The following is a 23068-nucleotide window of genomic DNA, read 5'->3' as shown; positions in this document are numbered from 1 at the left end:
TTTTGTTCAGGGAAAGAAAAGTTAGCAATGATGTCTTTAGAATTTGGAAAAAGTTTTCATCTTTTCCTGCCTTTTTAAAGCACAATTATGTATATGTATGTGTGTGTGTGTGTGTGTGTATGTGTATGTGTGTGTATTGCAATCCTATTAGAAATCTATCCTTTAAAACCTTTTGAAATGGAAGAAACGTGTCCCTTGGAGTAATCTGTATGGGGTATTGTGGACTTCTTTGGGATACAATTAATCAAGACGTTATATGACTTGAAGAGGGAAAATTGGGAAGATAATAGTTAGCCTTTACATGATGTAAACTTCTGGTGATTATCAAGTATATTTGGCTTTCATTTTGGTTTTTCACACAGGAGATTATTTTGAGTTTATCCAAATATTTGGTTAAAAATATCAGTCAGCCTTAATTTTTCTGCTTCCCTAAGTGAGTTGTGTATCAGAACTGAAATAAGAAAGTAGGAAACACTCTACAAGCTCTGGAGATATTCTAGGAATAAAAATCTTGAATGATTTTGATCAGCTGTTGTGTATGCCCTGCACAGCAGTTGGTTCAATCAATTTTATGTTTTGGGATGGTTTTATTAAAACGAGCTGCTGCTTTCAGTAAATCATTGTAAAGATGCTAGCTTTCTATATACTTTTTAGGGACCTGCAGCTTCCCAAGTCTGTCTCTTAATATGAACAGGCGTAACTTGGCTCCTCAAGAGGCTGGGCTGAATTAGTAACACCTTTACCATGTGGAGTATTATCAAGATGGGACAGAACACAAAAAAGGAAATAGTCTCCTAATATGATAGTGATACAGGAAGTAAAAGAACAAAAGTATTCCTATTGTATTGGGGGGGCCTATGAAAGGCATTTCAGTCAACAAAGCTCTTGACAGTATCTGTTAAAATAGATGATCATTCACACTACCTGATTGCATGTGTTTGTGTTTGTCTTTCCAGCTGCTAGTAGTCAGTAACTTGTATGCATGTATTCTCTCACAGTATGTGATCATATTTTGATAAATGTTTCAGAGGTTTTGAACAAATGAACAGTGGTATTTTCTTCATGGCATTGTGATCAAGATGGCCACAGTCCTCCATTTTATCTTGGCTTTATGGATGAGATGGTCATTTCATCCATCTTTCCTTAAAAGCTGGCACAGGAAGAGATTATTCCTGTGTACATCCAAAGGTTTTATTACTTCTTTCTTCATGTGCTTCAAAGTAGGGCAGGTAGAAAACAAACGGTTATCAAGTGAGTTAAGGTTGAAGATACTTAGTATATCAGAAGTATTAATTAATTCTTTCAATTAATTAATTTTGAAAAGTGGAATTTAGGAAAACAAAACGATCTTGACAGTGGTAGGGAGTTCATCCATCAGCTGTCTGACAGCAGTGAGCTCAGTTTAGGTCATCCTTCCTGTATGAATATGGCATCACACAGAGTCTGCATAACTTTCTACCAGCATCAAGTTCATGATCCTTCTCCTGCCCTTCACAACTGAAAGGGCTGAACATTCAAAGCTACAGACCTATTCCCCATCTTTCTAGATAAGGTGTGATTGTAATGTGTTTCTCTTCTGATTTTTTGAAGTAGATTCTCCTGCTCTATTTTCATCCATTGTCCACATGAGTAGGTGAATTTTATGTCTTACATTTAGTGGGAATCTGGTTTGCTGATGAAGGCAGAAAATCTCCAATTAGACCTGGCTGTGATGAAGGATTTAGAGTCACCAGAGAAATTGTCATGCTTACAACAATATTAGTATCCACAGCAGGAAAGATGTGCTCCTCAAAAAGAATGATGTACAAGGGTGCATGAGCAAGGTTAGGTGTCTGAGAATCAGAACACCAAGTATGTTAGCACTTCTTGCAAGTCTAGAAGTTCAGGTGACCATGGAGAGAAGACAGAAAGAAATAAAGATAGTCTTTAAAGGAGGTGGTTTATCCTCTACTGATCTCAATACCTTTAGCAGGTGTTTTAAACTACTGTAGTTAAAGGGTAAACATTTTGTTCAGGACTCTGTTTCATTTGTGTATCCAAGACTGCTTCAAACACCTGATAAGAAGATGCTAATGACACTTTAAGAGCTGAAAACATGCAAACGTTATCCAAACAGGTTGTCTTGTCTTTATAGAGGTGAATCTCTTTGATTCCCTGGCCAAGGAGTCATGCATTAAATACACAGCTTTCACATATCCACTTGTTAACCTAATATACCCCAATTGCAGCAACCAAAAGTCGAGTCTTGATGAAGCATAATATGTAGTGATACTTCTCTCTGTAATTGGTGCTTTGTGGTCCACAGTTTCATGAAGAGGTAGTAAATAGATGGGATGATAGCTCTTTGTTAATATACTGGATATAATGGGGGTAGCTTGGTCCCTTTTAACCTGATATTCTTGAATCTTGATAGGCACTCACCCAGCTGATAGGCTTTGGAAAAGTAATTTCACTTTACAGATGTTTTGTATGTGTATATGTGCAAAATATTTTGTAGATTGGTCCCATAATTTGTGAGCATATATGTTATTATTTCCGTAGAAAAAACTTTCATGACTATTTTGACCACCTTTCCCAGCTAGTTCCAAAGGCAGTCTTCACTAGGTAAATGAATATACTGGTGTGTTGAGCATTTGTCAGTGCTAATGCCAGCAAAACCAAAGGTTTTTCAGCCTTTTTTTTAATGCCATTATCCTCAAATCTTTAACCTGAGGGTTATAAATGTAACTGACAGAGAAAATTGAGCAAAATTGATAGTCAGAAATTTCTTAATCAGATACAAATTGTTGGTTCGGACTTGATTCCCGGTTGATGAAAATTGTGTTTCTGAAGTGTAGCTGTATTAGTTTATGCAAGGGTTATCACGGTGCTTGTACCTATGGGGTCTAGTAGTCAGATTGCTGCTGTGCACTGCAGTGAGCTCAGTTACAGTGAGAAGTACTTAAAAACAAAGTAATGTACAAGAGATGCTGCAGCTATATATCTAAGGACTTCATGTTGACCCCATCCTCTGTTATTAGTAATGCACTTTCTGGATGCATTTTGTATTTCCATTTTTTGGTGACCTTGTGTCCTTGGCCTGCTAGCATTGGCAAAGGGAAAAGTCAGCAAGGTTTCTAGGAAGCTGTCTTCAGTATACCTTTTTAGTTAATACACAGATTAATATTAATGATGAGTACGATAGGAACTATGAGTGTTGGGTCACCTGAAAGAATTCAGATGCACTCATGGTAGCAGTAGAGTAACTCAGATATTTTCAATGCTAATGAAGTTTTAGTTCAGAATTTACTGTTCAAATCTAAAGTACAAGTCAAGCCTTTTCGCTAAGTGAGAGGGGCAGGATTGGAAAGGGGGAACAAGGCCTTCAGCACTGGGGAAGAAGCTATTCACTAAAGAAGCAATCTGACCAGCCAAATGAGGAATTTCCAGCAAGGAGGTGCTTTCTAACTGAGGCAATATTGAGAATTAATGTTGGATTTTGATGCATTAATTAATCCCTATTCACACTTCTTACAAATCTACATTTGTAAGTATTCAAACTGATAAACATTTTTTGTGTTAAAAACATGCAAAGGTAAAGGAAGATGCATAGAAAGCTCAAAAGAGCTGAAGAGTGCTTCAGTCTGGACAAAATCAACAGAATGCTGAGGAAATATGAGCATTGTGGAGATTTTGGCTGTATTAAATGTCCTACTTTGCTCACAGAATGTATGCTGCTAAGCTCTTCCATGTAAATACTGGCAAAGACCCAGGTTTCAGTTTCATTGAAGTCTACCCCACCTGTCATAACTGTAGTCAAGAGATTGCATTATTTATATATTCATCAGGTGCACTTTGTTTAGTTGTGATATTAAAATGTGTCAAATTGCTCTTCAGGTATGAATGGAGAGTTCATATTCCTAATTTTTATTGTACTCCAAGAGGATTACAATTTCACCTAGAGGTTAGTTATTGTGTATGAGTGTTCAGAAGAAATTTAACATGTCCAACTTCTGATTTGGGAACATAAAGACTGATTGTTCCTTTTCACAGCAGTTGAGAAGGTTACTGTTGTAAAATATATATGTGTTTGAAGTTGCAAAGGGGCTAACGAGAAGAAAAATAAATGCCTCCTGCAGTTAACTGTAGTGCCATTCCCATCAGTTCAAGAACAGGATGCTTAAAAGTGGGAGGTGCAGCATTTTGTGGTCTTCTTGTTGGATCACCTGCCAGTCAGTGGGGTCCTGTGGCTGTCTTCCTAACTTTGCATCTCATGAAAAGTGCTGAGATAAGATAGTTAAAGCTAATGGTGATGGGCAGTGATCATTTCTTACTGGTGAGTTAGCAAATAAGGAATATCTGTCTCTCCTCATAGGGGCTAAGGAGGGATGAGCTTAGGAATGTCTGACCTTTAGGCATGAGAGACTTTGATACCCAGGAGGAAAAGTCTTGGGACCCAAAAATGGGTCTGTTTAGGCTTGAACAGGATGGCCATGCTGTCTGTAGGGATGAATAGACTTCTGTCATGAATAGCAAAACAACAAAGATCTTCCCTTCCCACCTCTTCTTGAGTTTTGAATTGCATTATGGCTTTTACTTCCCATGAATGTACCTGATATACAGCAGTGTTAATGTAGAGTATTTGTAGAAAGGATGGTGTATGCTTTTATTGCTCTTCATTTTAGATTTGTGGCAAGATGGGAGGAGGAAGATGCACTAAAACATCTTCGCAGCTCTAAGGCCTACTAAGGAAGATCTCGGCTATGTAAACATACACTTTTTTCTGCTAAGTCCTGTAAATGTAATGGGATAAATTATTTCCATTTCTCTGAATTTATTGTCTTCTCAAGGTTTTAGATTTTGAACTTAACTTTAACAATTTGGTATTATGTGAACAGCACAATGTAATAGCAACATTTGCTGTGATTTTAAATCTGTTTCTGATATAGTTGACTTTCAGTGCTTTGAACCATTTAGTATCAAGTGAATATTTTAAGTATTGACAATGAGAAATGAAAAAAAACCCACAGCTCTGGCATCTTACATCACTAAAATTTGGTTTTCACAGGCTCAGAGTTTTACTTCCTGCTTTTTAGTGCAAGCTGAAAGTAGAAATAATTAAAGTTTAGAGGATTTTACATATCTTGGGCAGGGGTGGGGGGTCAGTGACATTTCACTTTTGATTTGTGAGTAGAAGACTAGACTTTTTTGGAAAGTCCCCTTAATTTTATATTGGATGCCATTGTAGCCCATTTTAAATTATTTTCTTAGCGTATTTTCTTCTTTTAGATAGTCTGAACTATTTTGTTTACTAGGCACCCGCTATTCCTCCAAACAAATTTAATGCTTCATCTATACTGAGCACCCCACAGGAACACATGACTTAGGAAAGGGAAAAATCAGCAGAAAAATAGGTGGTCTGAGCATTTATGTGTTAAATATGCATGTTAATTAGAAAAAATTAGAAAAAATATGAAAACAGATGTTACATAAATTATTTCAGTCTCAGGACAGTAGTAACTTATACACTGACAATAACTTTTATATGTGCATGTATACGTGTATGTCTGTATCTGGAACATTTATGCAACTGCTACATGGACAGCATTAGAAAAATAACTTCTAGCTTAGATAGGCCTTCTGAATATCACCTGCATTTGTGGGTGATTCTCTCCTCTCTTGTGCTGTCCATTGAGCTCCTGAAAGAAGGTTCCTCAAAAAAGCTCTGCCAACAGTCTGTTGTATCATGATACTCATGGGGAGTATTTGATGTAACTGGCATTAACTATATGCAAAACATTTTTCTCTGCATATTGATATTGTATTAGGCAGCAGAAATTTTAAATTGTAAGTCATTAATGTTCTCACATAGCCTGTCCTTTACCTTGGTCTCTTTATTTCTCTTAGCTCCTCTGCAGTGGAAAAAAAAAAAAATCCTAAGGCTTTCTAGTAGAAGGTACTCCAGCAGAGACAACTAAAATGTTGAGAATGTGTTAACAGAAGAGGGAATTTTTTAAGTGGATATTCATGTTAGAATTCATCTGCTCTTAGTGGAGTCATTTTGTCATTTTATAAAGAAGACACTTCTGACTGACAACCAATTTTCTGAATATAAATTCTGATATAATTTGAATAATTACATAATTTCTGTCCACATTAAAAAAACAGACATATGTGCAGTTCGTTTTCTAATTATCATCCCCAGAGACTGAAAAGTTAACTTCTCAGAAAATGAAGGCAATATAACATGAAGTAAGGGGAAATGTTGAAAAATAAAGACCTGTAGCCTTCTGTAAATTTTCAAATAATTATTTCAGTGTAACATTCTTCTTTTCTAGTTTGATAGCTTTCATATTCTTTGAAACCTTGTATGTTTCTGTTCTGTAAATTTGATTTTTTTGGGCATTTTTTTTTCCCTTTTGTAAAATCCAGCATATGCTGTAGGAAGGTAAAAGGCTGGAAGATGTAGACAATGAATTGTGGAAGAAGATTCTAGCAGATTGGATTGTTAGTATTGAAGACTTTTTAAAAGTGTTCAGGGTAGGCAATTGCTATTCTAGCAGATGCATTACGCTAGTAAATGTACGAGAATGTGGTACTGTAAGAAAATGAATTACAGAAAACTATTAAGAAATCCTATTTATGTCTTGAAGAGGAAATATATTACCATAAATCCTACTTTATACCAATAAATTGTGTTGCCTACACAGAATTATTTAAACAAGAAAAAAAAATCAGTGATGTGTTAATCCTTCACTGTACATGTATTCATTCACATTGTAAGAGTCAGATCTCAAAGGGACAAAAGGAAATGGTATAAAAAGGAGTAAAATGGTTCTAGCTGTGTATCTTAAATTTTCAGGAAAAAAAACTACTTTGGAAACTTCAATATTCAGTCTCAAACTAATAGTGGTGATGACTTCAAAGCCTGTTTGAGCCACCATTTTTCTGTGATGTACTGTTGCATTTTCCTTGCTAGACTTACATATTTTCATGAGCAGGCAGCACATACTGATAATTCTTTTCCCCTGGGAAGTATTTCCTTTATTGCTACTTTATAATGGAGTAAGAGTAACCCTAACATCTGAGCCCACACCTGTTAGAATACCTCCATGCCATTTCTACCCTGGTTATTTTAAGAAAGTAAGACAGTGGTGCACTTGCATGGGTTCTGACTTTGGTGGAAATGTCCAGGTTTTTCTACGTTGTCAGCTGAAGGTAAAAACCTTGTGGTCATTGTACCCTGGTGCTCTTACTGTTGCCAACATTAATAAAATAATAATGGCAAAATTGTAATTCCAGATCAAAATAGTAACCATTCATTAGTTTTGTGATGCTGGGAGGGAGCAATACCTCTGCATTTAGCCATCCTTGTAGCTGGATGTAGGGTAGATATATGCAATTCAAGTGCATTTCCACAAGTATTATGAGCCCCTATGATTTTGCTTCAGTAAAAATACATGGCTACTGAAATTTTATTTGGCCATAGATCATAGTGAAAATCCTTTCCTGCCAGTAAGCAGCAGTTCATTCATGTTCATTCTCTGGTATTTCTTGGCCTAGTGACCTTCTTTCCAAATTCTGAAAGAAATTAGGAGAGAGCAGCTGCTTTGCTTTTGAAAACCACAACCTAACACAATCAGAACCAGATCTTCCAAGAATCTCTGCTACTATTTAGGCATCGATTAATAACAATAAAAAAGAATTAGGAAGAGTTTGTGAAAGAATTTATGACATCACTTTGTATATAAATTCAATACTGTATATTAACCCTCTGGACCCTAGCAGCGGCATTTGTTTTGATCTGTCTTCATTATTGTTCAGATTTATTTAGACTTGGATATTCTTGTTCTGGTGTGGCCATCTAATTCTCTGGATCTGTGGCTAAACATGTGGATCAATAATGATGCTGAAGTTTGCATTCAACTTCCTCTGCATGATTGCTCTTCTGTTTAGAATTCTGTAAGATAAAGAATAAAGAAAAAGATAAGGATGAAATGTGAGACCTTTAGATGGAAATGATAAAGCTTTCTGAGTCAAAAGATATGAGAAATAATGCTCTTAAGATACTTTGGCTTTCAAATATTTCTGTAATCGCTTTTTTATTGTAAGTAGTGGTATGAACAAAACATGGAAGTTTGTGTTCTGTTAAAACTTGATTATTCCAGTATGAGATTGTTTGAATAGATGAATAGCTAGAAAACATAGCAGGCTTTCCCACCTTTTTATATATCTCGGTTTTACCCAAGTTGATTTATATTTCAGAGTTTTCTCATTATTATGAGCACTAGCACATTAAACACTTGAGAAGAAATAAATGTCTCTGATCTAAAAAAAAGTATATGTGTATACATACACATATATATAAATGTTTCATTTTCACAAATCCAATTGTAGTAAAGATGGTATTGTTGTATTATGGTAAGCATTTGTATTTCATGCAATTTTTTCTGTACATTTTTTTTCCTACCCTCGTTAATAAATATCAAGGTACTTTCCAACCCAGCAATATTTCTTAGGATGACTGGCTTTAATACTATATCCCTATTTATTCATACTCATTAATATGACTAGAATTTTTATATGGGGAAGTTCTCTCTCATTCACTTTTCTGGGAAGGCTATGATTTTTGTAGGTATGTGCTTCCATCTGTCAATGCTAGATGATGCCGAATTGTAGGAATGTTCCTTGTGTTTGAAACAGAAGGTAGTGAGGCTTTTGGCTATAACTTAGTTTTTGTTGTGAATTTGTTTCATGATTTCTGATTGGCTTTTCAGAGATCTCTGTCTGGTGTACCAAAAAAAAAAATCTTGTCATAGAAAACTCTGCTTTGGTTGACAAGATGTGTGGGAGAGCAGACGTAGCATTCAGCAACTTGAGGCTGTAGTACTTATTGTATTCAACAGAGATAAATACTCCCTTTGATTCCTGTTGATAAAGGTGATACTGTAGTCTGTGTTGCTGAAAAGATGCTCTGAAGTATTCAGTATGAGTGGACACTTGCAAAGAGCTGGGGGTGATTCTGAGGGGAGGTGTGATGCAACAGTGGTCCCCATGAAAGCTGATCTGTTTGTGCAGCATCACTAAATAAGCCTCAGTGCAAATCTGAATCCCAAAGGTGAGGATTGTCAGAGATACTGCTCAAGGAGCTAATATGTGAGCTTTTGTTTCTGTATTATATCTTAAAATGATACTGTATCTTTTTGCCAAACATTCTTCTGTTAAACATTTTTAATATTTTGCTTTTTCATCTTTTTTCAGGGAAGCAGTATTATCTGTGCTGCAGTATCTTGGTGTCTCTTTTGTGTGCATAGTTATATATGCAAGTTATGTGTAGTAGGGAGAGAAGGTGCAAATAAGTGATTTAGAAAGTGATGAAACTCGATGCTTGAAATGTTTTCCTCTAGAAACTGGTTCTGTAGTCTGAGACTCATCCAGAAGAGGAATGTAGGGGAACCTTTTTTTTGCTGGAGAAGGTTGCTTCATATGCAAGGAAAATGGTTGTAAGGAATGATTTTATCCTGAAATTTTTAGAGATCCTGAGATCCATATATATACTGAAAAACAAGAAACTGAGAAGTTAGTTGAATTATGGGACATAAATGCAGGAAAGCCCAGGATGGTATTTCTGCCTTAACAGTAGCTAGTAGTATTCCTGGGGAAATACTGTAGAGTGAGGAGTAGTGGAAATTGTCTGCATTCATTAGTTGAATGAAAATGAGAGGGGAAAAAAGTGTGTTGTTACTGCAATCTGAATGTCTCACAGGAGCAACATTGCCAAGAGCACTCTTAAAACAGGTATTGAAGTGACCATGTAGTGTTGTAGCAGCTGATGATGAGTATCATTGAACAGCAAAACATACATTATTTTTCTTGATTTGCTACAAAAATATTTGGAGGAATTTTTCAAGCAATACAGATTTCTAAAAACAATTTTGTAATTTTATATATTCCTGGTTTCTCTGAACCTTTAATATTTTGATGACTTTCCTTCCAGCAAGAAGGAAAGTTATTACAGCAGTTGAATAGCAAGAAAAAACCTACTGAAGGTAGGTAAAAATATTCCTCTTACTATGAATAATACAGTAAGAGTTACATAGGCAGATGAATCAGGCCATTTCTTTAATATGTAATCTGATTTTCCATACATGCTTATAATTGTTCAATAAGAAATTTGTCAGAAATACACTGTGCCTATAATTAAAAAATAATATACATGAAGTGTAAGAGTGGAAGGTCTGCTGTTTTATTGCATGTTAGCAATTTACAAAGTAAAATCTTAATCCATATTTTTAAACTACTCTTACAGCACCAGGATCCATAACTCTTGAATATCCTTGTTTTCAGGTATTTTTCCCCACATTCACAGGCTTGATATGGAGGATAACACATTCCAGAGCATTGTGAAGGATATTTAAAGCAAACCTAAAACTAATAATGCAAAAATTACGAACATCACAGTAATTTTAATGTTCTACTCGTCCTAATCAGGTACTGGAGTTGTGTATCTGGAGAGAAGGTGAAAAAACAGTTTTCAATACTTTAATTTGGTAAATAAGTTTAAAACCTGTAGTTAAAACCACTTCTGTGAGCAGTTAATCCCAGTATTCATGAGTTTGCTTTGACTCCTGTTTAATGACCAGGTTAGCAGTGAATTACTGTCTTGCTCCAAGCAAGGAGTACATTGCACACTTGGTTTTGTCTTTCCACATTGTGCCTCACCCTAAGAAAGTAGGATCTATAACAGTAGGATAATATCTGTCAAATGTTTATTGGAACAGGAAAAAGTATAAATTGGAATACTTAAATGTGGAAATCCTAGTAAACACAGGATGGTCAATATTGGTAGTTGGGAATCTTGAAGTGCTTTACAAATAAAGAGTGGGTATTGTACTGTCGGATTCTATTGAGGATACTGGCCCTCCTAGGAACTGATCTAAGCAAAGAGCTGAAATGCCAGTGAAGCATTTTCTTTACTGCCTGAAGTTTCTAGCTAAATTTGGTAAATTTACCTTTCAGTTGTCTCTGAGAAGGATACAGGCTTACTGTAAACACCTTCACTGACCTGGAACTTAATCAAGGTCTTCCAGTTTGTGAAACTTCAAGAAGTGTCAGAAAATCCATACAATACTGCAAGCAAAAGGATGCTCCAGATGAGCATGTGTTGCTCGTGTAGTTAGCCAGCAGCTCAGCCTCTGTAGTGTGCTTACAGTGTTTGCATCAGACTCAAGTTTCTTCCTCTGTCGTTATCCTTGCATTGAAGCCAATGTCACTCAGAAAAGGTTTGTCCTTTCCTGGTAACTTCTGGGTCACTGTCACATTTATAGAAATAATGTTAAGAAATTCATCCCTTACTTAGTGTGGATTTTCTGTAGCTAATGTCTCTTATAGTACAATATTAAAATTCTAGCACCCCAGTTTCCATGGGTAAGCTTGCCACATCTGTGAGGTATGTAACACAAAGAGATGGCACTGTCCCCAAGGGGGACTGTGGGGTGTTGCAGGTACCCCTCCCTGGACAGCAGGATCAAGTTACAGAAGTTTTCAGTATCCCCCTGTTTGTTCTTAGACTTTGCCTACAGCCAAGTAGGAGACCTTATTAGCATTAACTTGTCTTGGGAAAAAAAGGCCCAGCTTGGTGGGAGAGTGGAGGAGCAGGAGCAGCTGCAGATACAGGAGGCTACAGAGCAGCACAGGGATGTGGCCAGTGGGGACAGCTGCAAGCCAGAGCCACCAAGCTGCAACAGGCTTTACCTGCTTACTCTGGCTCCCAGGCACATGGGAACTGACATGGATTCCTCTCTCCCACATCAGCTCACCTGTTACTGACACAGCATTTTTGAAGGATGAAACTTTCTTTTCTTTCCTAATACTATAATCATTTAAACGTGGCCGGGTTTTTCTGGTTTGTGGTTTTTGGTTTTTGGGCTTTTTTCTTGGGTTTGTTTTTTTGTTTATTTGTTTTTTTGTTTGTTTTTGGGGGTTTTTTGTTTGTTTTCTGGGGGAATCTTTAAACAGTACTTGACATTAGTTATGTTAATCTCTTTAAAGGCAGATACTCAGATTCTTAAACTGGGACTTTTTAGAAAAGGCTATCAGTCCTCTGATGTTGTTGTATACAGCCTGAGTCTGTGCAGCACTGTCTGTTATTTCCATGATGAAATTTGGCATTTTTATTAATACCTTCTCTAAATGGAGAAAGTTTTAAACTGGTAATTTTTGCATTTTTCATTTGATTTTGTGATCTGTTGGTGTAGTGAATTCTGTATTAAACACAGTGATTTTTTATTAAATGTTGATTAGAAAGTGGTTAGACAAATGTTAAGCACTGTTACAAGTACAGTCCTCTATCAAAAAGTTAAGATGTCTAAACAAATTCTCAGGCATTTAAACAAACTATTTATATATGTAAGTAGGATTTGTTGCAAAAACATGAAATGGATGTAATTTTAACTGAGTTGTTAGGGGATTTTTAAAATTTCCTAGCATTAATATCAATGAAAGCATTCCTGTTAAAAGATGCTGCTTCTCTTATGCTGGATTAATGGAAGTGGCTGTATTACAAGAATGTTATACTACTGATAATGGGAGATATGTTCATATAAAAATATATACATATATTTTTCTTAAATCTGATTTGATACCCCAATTTCTATTGTTAGGTGCAAATTAAAAAGAATTTTACTCTGGTAGGGGGTTCTAAAGCCTTGACATTATTTTAATCTGATAACGAATGGCTCTGAGTTCATGTTCTTTCAGTTGTTGGCAACAAATCTAAACCTGTGTTTTTTGGATTTATGAGGATAAGTCCTGCTTTGGCAATCTTGTAGATCCTCAGGAGAATAGTTAAACAGTGATTAATCATTGTTTCTTCACTGAGTGTGCAGAAAAGAATGGAAAAGCTGCATTTCACACTTCTGAAGCAATTAATCCCCATGATCTTAGCCAGGTTTGTCTTGTAGATAATTTGGGATACAAAACTGTACCTAATTTATCAATGTATGCATGCCATAAAGTATAAAACACACAATTTATTTCATATCATTTATAGTCAAATGTAAAAAAAGAGTGACTTTGCCATATCCAAGAGTGTTTCTTACATTACCTTCATATAAACTAAGTACCAGAGATTACAATGGGATTCCTGTTTATTGTGCACATCTGGTGCAGTCACTATGCATTTTCTCATTCACTTGCTGGCATTTTTAGTGATTGTGGCATAAATCACCTTGCTAATCAGAAACATAAGTGACGGGAAGTCATCTCCTTTTTTTGAACAATGGGAAAAAACATATGGCTTCTTAGACAGGACTTGGCTGTTATACTATTTATGTGGCATTATATTCTGTATTTAGAATTTCATATTAATTGCCGTGGTTTGATTGAAGGCATAGAATGCCCTGTGGTTTTGGCCAAAGTACTTGTTTTATGATCTACTCATGATGCCTTCCATGCTTAATATCTGTTGTATTTGCCTGTATCAAAAAATGGAGCTGAACATGCAGGCTGTATGTATTTTAAAATATGATAAAATGGTTTAAAATGCTTTTTAATTAATATGATTAAAATGAATGTTGTGTGTTCTGAGTGACACCATATAATAGAAGGTTGTTATAAATTCTGTGGCATAGTAAACAAGGGAAAAGGAATGTTTGCCCTTATAGGAAACACATATGCTCTAAACTTTTCTTCCTGCACAGAAGAGGACTGTAGAAAATCAGACAAGGAGGAGGTGAGACTGCTAGTTTTTGTGAGGCAAGTTTATTGGTAATTGTGCTTCTGAATTAAAATTCCCTGTGGGATAAAACATATAATAAGATGCCAAAATTATATTAACATGTGAGGGAAGATAATTGCACCCAAAAGCAATTCATGTACAATATCATTTTGGTGTATCTAGTTCTTCTTCTTACATGAATGTTTTGCACTTCATTTTGTGTCACTTTGTGATTCATGGCCACGTTTACTCCTTTAGCCAAATAGTTTAGTATTAATAGTAATTACTATGAAGAATTTTTAGTGGCCTTTGAAAAAATATATTAATTTATGGCCAGTGGTTCAAAGTTTTATTTACTATTATATTATTTCTTTTAAATAATTAATTAAACATGTAACCTAATTCAGTAATGTTATTGACCAAATTTCTCTAACCAGTGTGGAAGTCGAGGTTATTACATGGTATTGGAATATACTAATTTCTGAATTGTCAGTAGTCTGTATATCTAAAGAAGATCTTTATTCTCTGCCAGGAAACTCCTAAATAATTACAAAAAATGCTGAATTAAGTAACTTATGATTAAGACTTTGATATGGGGCTCTTGAAATCGAAGGAGATAAGTAGGATGTAAAAAGAGACCATCCCAAGTGACTAGTTATTATTGCTAACACCTCTGGCATTACAAATTCTGCCTCACTGGTAATAAAGAAAAACATATAATGGAAGAATGCAGAGTAATGCTAAAAAGCACTTGTTAAACCTTACAATGGGGGTCTCCATTTTCTTCACTCAGGTGTGGGTCTAAATGCACATTGTAGAGATGCTGCTTTTAAAAGCTTGTCAGAAAGTATGTTTTTGCCCAAGAACTTGCCTTCTACTAGGAGCTGTGAAAAATCCCGAGAAGGATACCTGAAACTAACTGACATGACATCCTTAAGATTACTTATACACAAAAGAGGAACTTCAAAAATAACAGGACAGCACATCACCTTAATTTTTTTAATAGCTGCTCACTGTGAGTTGTTATCTTACATAGTGGAACAGTAATTTCACTAAAAATTTTCAAATTTGTTGTATTAGTTTAACGGGAAAAATTCTTCAAAATTACTCTGAAATACACAATTGCTCCTATTAAGTGCCTTTAAATGCTAAGAAAAAAGTCTCATCCTTAAAATTGTCTCACTAAGTTTGATTTCATAACTCTTATTTTTTGGCATTTCTGTTTCATAGTTTCTACTCACTAAAAAAAACAGCCATAAACAAATGCTCATAAGCTTCCTGACTCACTCAGTATTACTTGAGCATTTTAAGTGGACCTTTATGTGCACCCTTAAGTAAACAATGTAATTGAAGGCAGGTTTGATTTTCCTGGTGTGATTCCAGGTTAGCCTTCTAAGTTTGGATAAGGACTGTATCTTTGAAGCAGATTGTCCCCACTGTGCTTATGTTCATACTGCAGAGTTGTTTCAGCATTGGGAAAATTGATTTCTTTTGGATTAAGCTAACTTGGAAGTTGCACACCATCGGTGTGTAAATGGACTTACTTTGTTATAGCTGCTAGGGGGCTTTTGGTCCTGAACATGACCAGCTCAAATTAAACACCCCTAAAAGATGTTTTGCTTGAATGTTGATCCTCAGGATTAACTATTTCGTTCTACCTCTCAGCCCATATTGAGCAGTTGCCACTTACAGCTGTTGTGAACCTCACAGAGGTACCCTATGGAACACTTAGTGGTTTGTGCAAAGTTCTGATGGTCACCAGGCTTTTTTCAATGCGTATATTTTTAGTTATGCAAGTGGAATTACTGTCATGAAGTTTAGTTATCATATTTAAATACTGAATGAGTATGATGAGCAAAATGATCTCCTCTCCTTTGACATTGTCCAGGAATGAAACCCAGAAGTCAGCATTAGGTGCAATGACAGAGGGCTAAAAGGCAAAGGACAAAGGAGATGGTCATAAAATTAGGAGATGGAAAGGAATAAAGCTCTTGTACAATAAATATGATCCAATATTTTTCACAGGCATAAATCCACTTGTGCTATAGTCTGTTAAGGGAAAACTGTTTTATTTACTTATGTGAATTATGGACAGAGATTTTTACTTTATGCTTTTGTTCCTGATAATTTAGATATTTTCTCTTGGAAAGAATTAGATGAGATATAAACAGTAGACTTAAAATTTAAGGGCTCCTTTCAAAATGGATAATGGTGGAGTTCCCCTCCTCACCCTAAACTCAAGGTTACTTTTGCCCAACACAGTGTAAAAAAATACTGTGGTTATCAGACCATCAGCATTTTGATGAGACACATTTTAAAACACCAGTCAATGAGCTGCAAAGTTCACTTTCTTTGAGAAATAGTTTAAAAAACAATCAGGAGAGGGTTAAAGACTGTGTTAAGATAAATTCATTCTTCTAATGAGGATGGTGGATAAAATCATTTACTTCATGTTAATACAGTTATTTAAAACTTAAATTTTGAGTTTACAACCATCTGTCTCAAGGGCTAAGCTCACTATAAACTATTATAATCATTTAAATAAATAGAGGAAAAAACAATCCGTTCAATATGTTGAATCAATATGTCATGCTTTGAATATCTATATAATTTTCCTCACATTAGGATCCATGGCACATGTATGGTACAATATGGTCTATAAATAGGCCTGAATCTTGGACTGCAGAGGGAATGACAGTGCTCCCCAGAACTTGGTGTGTGGTTTTGCCTTGCAGCCGTCTTTCCCTGTAATCGGAGTGTGGTTCAAAACATAACCTGATGGAGTTAAAAGAAGGCAGATTTCAATGGCTGCAAGGCAGTAGAGCATATCTTTGTCCTTACTTGTGTCCAACACAAGCAGAATCTTCATGTGGTATATGCATTTCATTCCTTGCTTGGGCTTGGGAGGAAACCTCTCCTTTTCTGCTCTCAGCAGGGTTGTTCAGTGCTCCCATCCACTTGGCTTGGCCAAAGGCATTAAGTGCACGTGGCTAAAGGAGTCCACGCTTGCTTTCAGCACCCAGTGCAACAGTGAGTGTGTGTTGTACAGAGCCTTGCATGACTGTGACTCTGTACAACAGTGACTCTACTGACTTGGAAAATATGGATTGGAGCATGAGCTATATGCCTGAGTAGCTCAGGAGTACTGATGAAAAGAAAAACAAAGAGGAAGTGATGGATAGTCAGACATGGCTGAAATTCATATAAGTGTGCCTCTGAGATTTATAATACCTAAGTTTCAATTCAGCATTTTAGTCCTTCTTTTTCATCAATTTTTATTCTTTTACTGCTAAGAATTATTTAATCATTTTAAAATAGATTTGCAGACTGTATTTTGAAAACATGGATGTTGTTAAAATAAGTGGCTTTGCAATATTTAAGATAGTATGTATACAGTCTAAAAACTCTGTAGAAAGAACAGCATCTAAGTTTGTGTTACTGAAAATACCAGCTCAATTATTGTAAACTGCTAGTGTACTTCTATCACATAGGAAGAGTAAAATTGTATCTGTATTGTAGGAATGGGACAAAGGAGAGCAGTGAAGGAGTGGTAGAAGCAGAATGTCCTAAAGCACATTCTGGGCCTCCAGTCCATTAACTACATAAATTGAGAAGCTGCCATGTTCTTCTGAATTATGGAACAGGAAGTCTCTTGAGGCTTTGCAGTGACATCACAAACTATTAGAGGTTTGGTTTTGATGTCACTAGAATCCCTTGATGAAGTCATGGCCCAGTAATTCATTTTTCATCTGTATTTATGCTGAAATTAAAATTCTTAGGGCTAGATGGATGGATGAAGCTTCTTACTGTTCTGTTCCTCGCTGTTGGGAGTAACATACCACCTCAAGGATAAAAAAGATATATGCACTATTTCTCTTAACATCATGTCCTGCTGTTCTGCAGTTGAATCTAAACTAAAGCAAGTCAAATGTGTGTCTGTTGTGTGGATAGAGAATATTAGTATTAGAGGATAATATTGAAGAGAAGAAATCTAGTTTCTTGTTTCTCATGTGTCACTGACTCAGGCCATATAAGCCTGTAAGGGCTAAGTCTTGATTGAAACCATACTGAAATTATTGTGTGCCTCCCTTAAAAGAGTTCCACGTGAACACAGGGAAGTGTAGTGTTCAATATATATGGAGTATTTTACACCATTGGAGCCTTAACATATGGTTGTGGGTGTCACCTAGCATCCATGTGCCTCAAACTCTCTATCCATAAGATGGGGGAAATGCTTTGCAAGGTAGTTCAACTCAGCAATATTTGAAAATCATTGTGATTTTCATAAAGAACAAAGGTGTGTTGGGTTTTTTCCTGAAACAGTAACAGTCTGTTGTTGACTGATGGGCACTTAAACACCTAGAATCAAATTCCTGGTCAGAATGCGAATACTGAAAATTCCTAGGTAAAATATTAGGTAAATTCTAACCATTTACATGCTTGGAACCTTATTAACAATGGTTTGTGTAATTCTGTTCTCAGTTTTATTTCCATTTCTCTCCTTTTGATATCTTATTTAAGAAAATCTGGATTGTCTTATTAAGTTAGATGAAACACCTGGTTTTTTCAGCATTTCGTTTTGCTAGATGGCTTAGGCAAATTGCATGGTTTTACTCTGAAGTTCAAAATTCTCTAAGTAGAATGTAAAAACATCTTAACTTTTCTACACGTTCTTTAGTTTCTTCAGCAGCAAAAATACACATTTGTTTATCTAGATCTGTTCAGACTTATGCATGCTAAGACCCATTTGAAAGCTGAAGTCTCTATGTAATTTATTTTCAGTGTGTAGTGTAAACTGTTGTGCTGTATATACATTTTATATTTATGTCAGAAAAGGGTTGCAGAGGGGTACTTTAAAACCACCTTTTTGGCTCTAAATAGCTATTGTGTACATATGGTAAGGTACTGCTGCTTAACAATTAGTAACTGCTTTGATGAAACTAAATTACATGTTTAAGTTCCCATCAGGAAGTCGCTTCACATATCTGTATTAATGTATTCAAGGCTCGAGAAGGAAAGTTAATTTTCCAGCTTAAATATTTAATTCAAGCTTAAAATTTAGTCTGTAATTAGAGCTCCCAAATGGCAGGAACATGGAGTATTTGTCCATTTTAATTAGATTGTTGTTTACCTATTAATTATATATCATATCTTGTCATATAGTTTTGATGGTAACAGATGGTGCTAGGAGTTAGTATGGGTTTGAACAAAATAAGATTTCACATGATTTATTAAGTTGCACTTTATTAGTGAGTGGTCTGCTTTTGTCAGGTTATTCTGTGGAATAAGAAGTTCGAAACATTTCACTAATTTTGGTGATTACTCTCTATATGAAAATATCTAACTTAAACAACAATTCCAAAAGGTGCATTCAGTTTTTTTAGAGGAAGCTGAAATACACCTTGTATTTCTCCTAAGTTATTGCCTCTATACTATGCACATGACAGTAAACTTACAGCTATTTTTCCCCCTACATTTTGTGCATAAGATTTTTTAGGAGCAGTACCTCTTTTATCTGCAAAGAGTACTGCAATTGTTGGTGGTGAAAGACCTGATTCAGTTATAAAAATTTTAGCTTCTGCACAGAATCCATTTTCAAATTTCAATGACTGAAAAACCCAGCATATCAATTTGTTCATTGGTGCTTCCAAAATACAAATGTGTACACAGTCATCTCTCCAGCAAGCATTTAAATGTAAAAGGTAATTGAGATTTTCAGAGTTCTGTAGTTGTGGACAAGCCATACCATATACCTTCACCCAGTACGTGAACATTTTTCCAATTCTTTGGCAATATCTAGTGCTGTTGCAGTTTATCTAAATTTTTGAGTCCTGTATGAAATGTAAGTGTGTCTTCTATCAACCTATGTTTTGATAAAACACTGAAAGCCATGTCCACACATCTGGAAATCATGTGGTGCCTTTCTTGTAATATATTGGAGTTCTCACTGAAATAGTCCCTTTTAAACCTGGGATAGAGGAAAAGGAAAAATAAAATTGAAAAGAATGCAAGGATGCAAGTCTCTTCTGAGTTTTGGAACATTAAAAAAAAGAAAAGAAAGAGACTGAAAGAAATTTCAGTTTGCTTTATGACACAAGTGAAAGAGGGAGAAATTCAAAAAGATAATTAAGTAAATAAGATTGCATAGTAGAGGTTAGAGCAAGAATATGTTATTTCTTGAAAAAAGAGAGCTTTAAAATGGGTGAAGATTCAGGAGATGTGTGCATGAGATGTTGCTGAACAGCACTGGTAAATGGACAGTGGCTTTCTCTATGGGGAGTTTGCACAGTGAAACTAATCAGCAATGGAGCTTAGCAGTGTGGTGTTTGTGGGTGGTTTAGTAGTGATTCAGGAGTGTTTGAGCTTTTAATTCCACTTGATCATAGATCATTTGATCTATTCTAATTTTGGTCACCAGAGGGAGGAGATCAACAACAAGTTTCTTAAGTCCAGGTCAATTCAGCAGCTCTCTGTTACAAAGCTGAGTAAATAAATCATTATTTTGTGGCAAACCAGTCTTCCTGTTTTCACTAGCTGCTTTCACAATACCTTGATAGCTTAATCCCCTTGGGGTGTAATATTATCTGAATAAATGAAGATCCTTTTCCTGTAATCCTCCCTTTTTTTATAAACTAATTACATACTTCTGTTTTCCTTCCTCCTTCCTAATTTCCCTCTGTCAAGTTAAAAAAACATGCATGATCATCAGAACTGTACCTGTTTCTTGACATTGACCATGACTTCAAAGAGATGGTAAGAGTCAAGAGTTTTGCTAGTGAAAAGTAAACAGATGGCCGCAGTACACACACTGATTTCAAGGCTTGCTTCAGTGGGCGACTTGACAAACAGTAGATCTACAAAACTGCCTCCTTGTTCTGGCACTCGCTTTGTCCTCACACCAGCAGCAACAGATGCTTGATGCTGACACTAGTTCGGTTTTTCCCCGCATAACTTTGGTCACGTACTCTGAGTTGGATTTACTGTGACCTCTCTCTTGTTTCGTAATTGTCCCCATTAGCATGATTGCTACCTTAAAAAGTATTGATAAGTATGTCTGTGTTCAAATCAACTGGAGGTGGGGTGAGTAGGGGGAGGTGTTTGGGAGTGTGTATGTATCTTGGATGTGTTCCCAAGCTGAGGATCGTTTTATCACCACCTACATCTAAAAAAGAACCACTATGCTGAAATTGTGCAGTTTGATTAGCTAGGAAGAGCTAAGTGACTTGGCCTATTGCCTCTTGTATGTGTGAAAAGATTACCTTCTAAAAATGCGACCTCTTATCCTCTTTTGCTCAGATCCTGGATTTTTCCCTGTGATTTGTAGAGCTGTGTTAATAACACAGAAAACGGCATTCAGTTGTTAGCGATGGAGATATAAGTGATTATAAAAACATTATCACAAGATAGAAGTAGTAAAAATATTCTACTTGCTGAGCTTGCACCATCAGAATTTATTTATACATTTTATGCAAAAATACAGGGTTAATTTTTTTTTCCTTTGACCCTGTATATCAAATGTGATAAAATATGCTATCCTGCAGCTAAAAGCAGATGGAAAAATAAATTGAAGAACAGCGTTTAACTGCAGTCTTATCCTAGTTCATATAAAAATATTACAAAAATAAAACAGAGACATAACTGGGTCATTGAAATGTTCTTTAAGAAAGCCTGCTTACGCAACAAAATTACCCCATTTTCAAATACTGTGGTTCATAACATTCGAGGAAAAAAAAAGGATTTTGAAATGTAGTAGCATGAATTTTGTTTTTAAATTAGTTTATACTCTTTGGAGTCGATCATTCATTGAGAACTTTTTTTTGTTTCTTTTGCAACATTATAGAAGTAGTGGGCTTTCGTTAAAGCTTTCTTATGGACATTTGAGAGTTTTGAGTCATCACTTCTAATTTATTGCAGTGCCTTGCAGGGCTTCAGCTGTGCTCCCTACCTTTTTTTGGAATATTAGTGCTGTTTGTATTTTCCAGAATAATTCTCTTTCCATGCTTGACTTTATAAATAGACTTTGAAGAATAAGTTGAAAAATACACAATTCAGTAAAATCTTTTGATATGGATGCTCTGATAGTGAATGCAGCCAACAGTGACATTCTGTAATTTCTCAGCTCTTGGCTCTCTATCTGCCTCAGATATCAGACTGAGAAGTATTTAATCTCCTTTACAGAGTCACCTGTTTCTCTCCATCATTATCTAAGCAACTTCAGCCTCTATTTTGAGTCTGTAAACCCTAATTTGACTTGGAAGTCTTAAAGAAGCCTAAGTTAGGCAGTTGTAATAACCGCAGGAGTGGAAATGTGAACACCAGATAAACATGTAATAGCATCAGAGTGAAACTTATTGTTTATGCATATGGAGATTTCAAATAAGAGAAGTGGGATTCTTACAAAAAGGACTGCAAGAAAGAAAGCAAGATTCATAGAAGATGAGTAATAAAATGCCATTCATCAAATATGCAACCTTTATCAGTGCCTGTAATACAACAGACCTAGCTGGTTTATAGCCCTGTGGGGGAGAAATGGCTCAACCTAAACTGATTGTGTTGGGGATATTAATGCTATTACATTTGATTTCAAAAAATGTGCTGCTTTGGTGGTCATTCGTAAAGGTGCTGTCCACACCACTCCGTGATAGTGACTAGACAAACCATACAGGCTGGGCTGTAAAATGCCAATATGAAGAAAAAATACGCTGCCAAAAGATAGTTTTTCTGGTACAGAACAGTCAGGTTAAAATTCTTCTAGAAGAAAATCTTGTCTTCACTGAATGTAAGAGTGCTTTATCATAGTTCTTTAAAGGAAAATGGAAAGCATATGATAAACCTTTAATACATGCTGTCAAATTGTCTACAAAAATGGCCCATGTGTTGAAAGAATAAGTATCATATAAGGAGACAAGTACTTAACAAAGAGACTTCTTTTCATCTCTAGTCCCCTTTTTCAGATTTAGCTGTTGCTGCTATAGCTAAGGTCAGCATCTATATAAATAAATAGTAGGATTAGTTAAGAGCTGTTCTGAAACTGCCTACACAATTCTTGGATCCATGAAAGTTTTTCCTTGTGATTTTTTTTCTCATTGAGTTTACTTTTGAGTTGGGTTTATGGTGATCATTTGCTCAGAAAGTAATGACCATAATTTAGTTTTGAATTCACCAGAGATGCACAGAAAAAGAGGGTAAGTTGCAAGGTATGAGTATGCGTCAGTGATGAACAATCATTTACAAATAGGGCTCCAGTTTAAAAAGGTGTAATAAATAAGAGATGATTGGCTCTAAATGTCTTCCTCTTGACACGAAAGTGTGAGAAGAGCTTTTTTCTCCCCATGTTTTCTTTCTATTTTTTCATAACATATTGATATTGAA

At 35.7% G+C, this 23068-nt stretch overlaps 1 protein-coding gene across 6 annotated transcripts in view; it reads left to right on the top strand.

Annotated features, from left to right (window-relative positions):
- The window catches only part of TBC1D5 (TBC1 domain family member 5), a 318136-nt gene that overhangs the window by 82058 nt on the left and 213010 nt on the right, over nt 1-23068 (top strand). The gene's annotated exons all lie outside the window — the stretch shown is intronic.

Source organism: Molothrus ater, chromosome 1, assembly GCF_012460135.2.
Source record: "Molothrus ater isolate BHLD 08-10-18 breed brown headed cowbird chromosome 1, BPBGC_Mater_1.1, whole genome shotgun sequence".
Classification (NCBI taxonomy): domain Eukaryota; kingdom Metazoa; phylum Chordata; class Aves; order Passeriformes; family Icteridae; genus Molothrus; species Molothrus ater.
The sequence above is the reverse complement of the archived record's forward strand: the minus strand, read 5'-3'. Positions and strand labels throughout refer to the sequence as shown.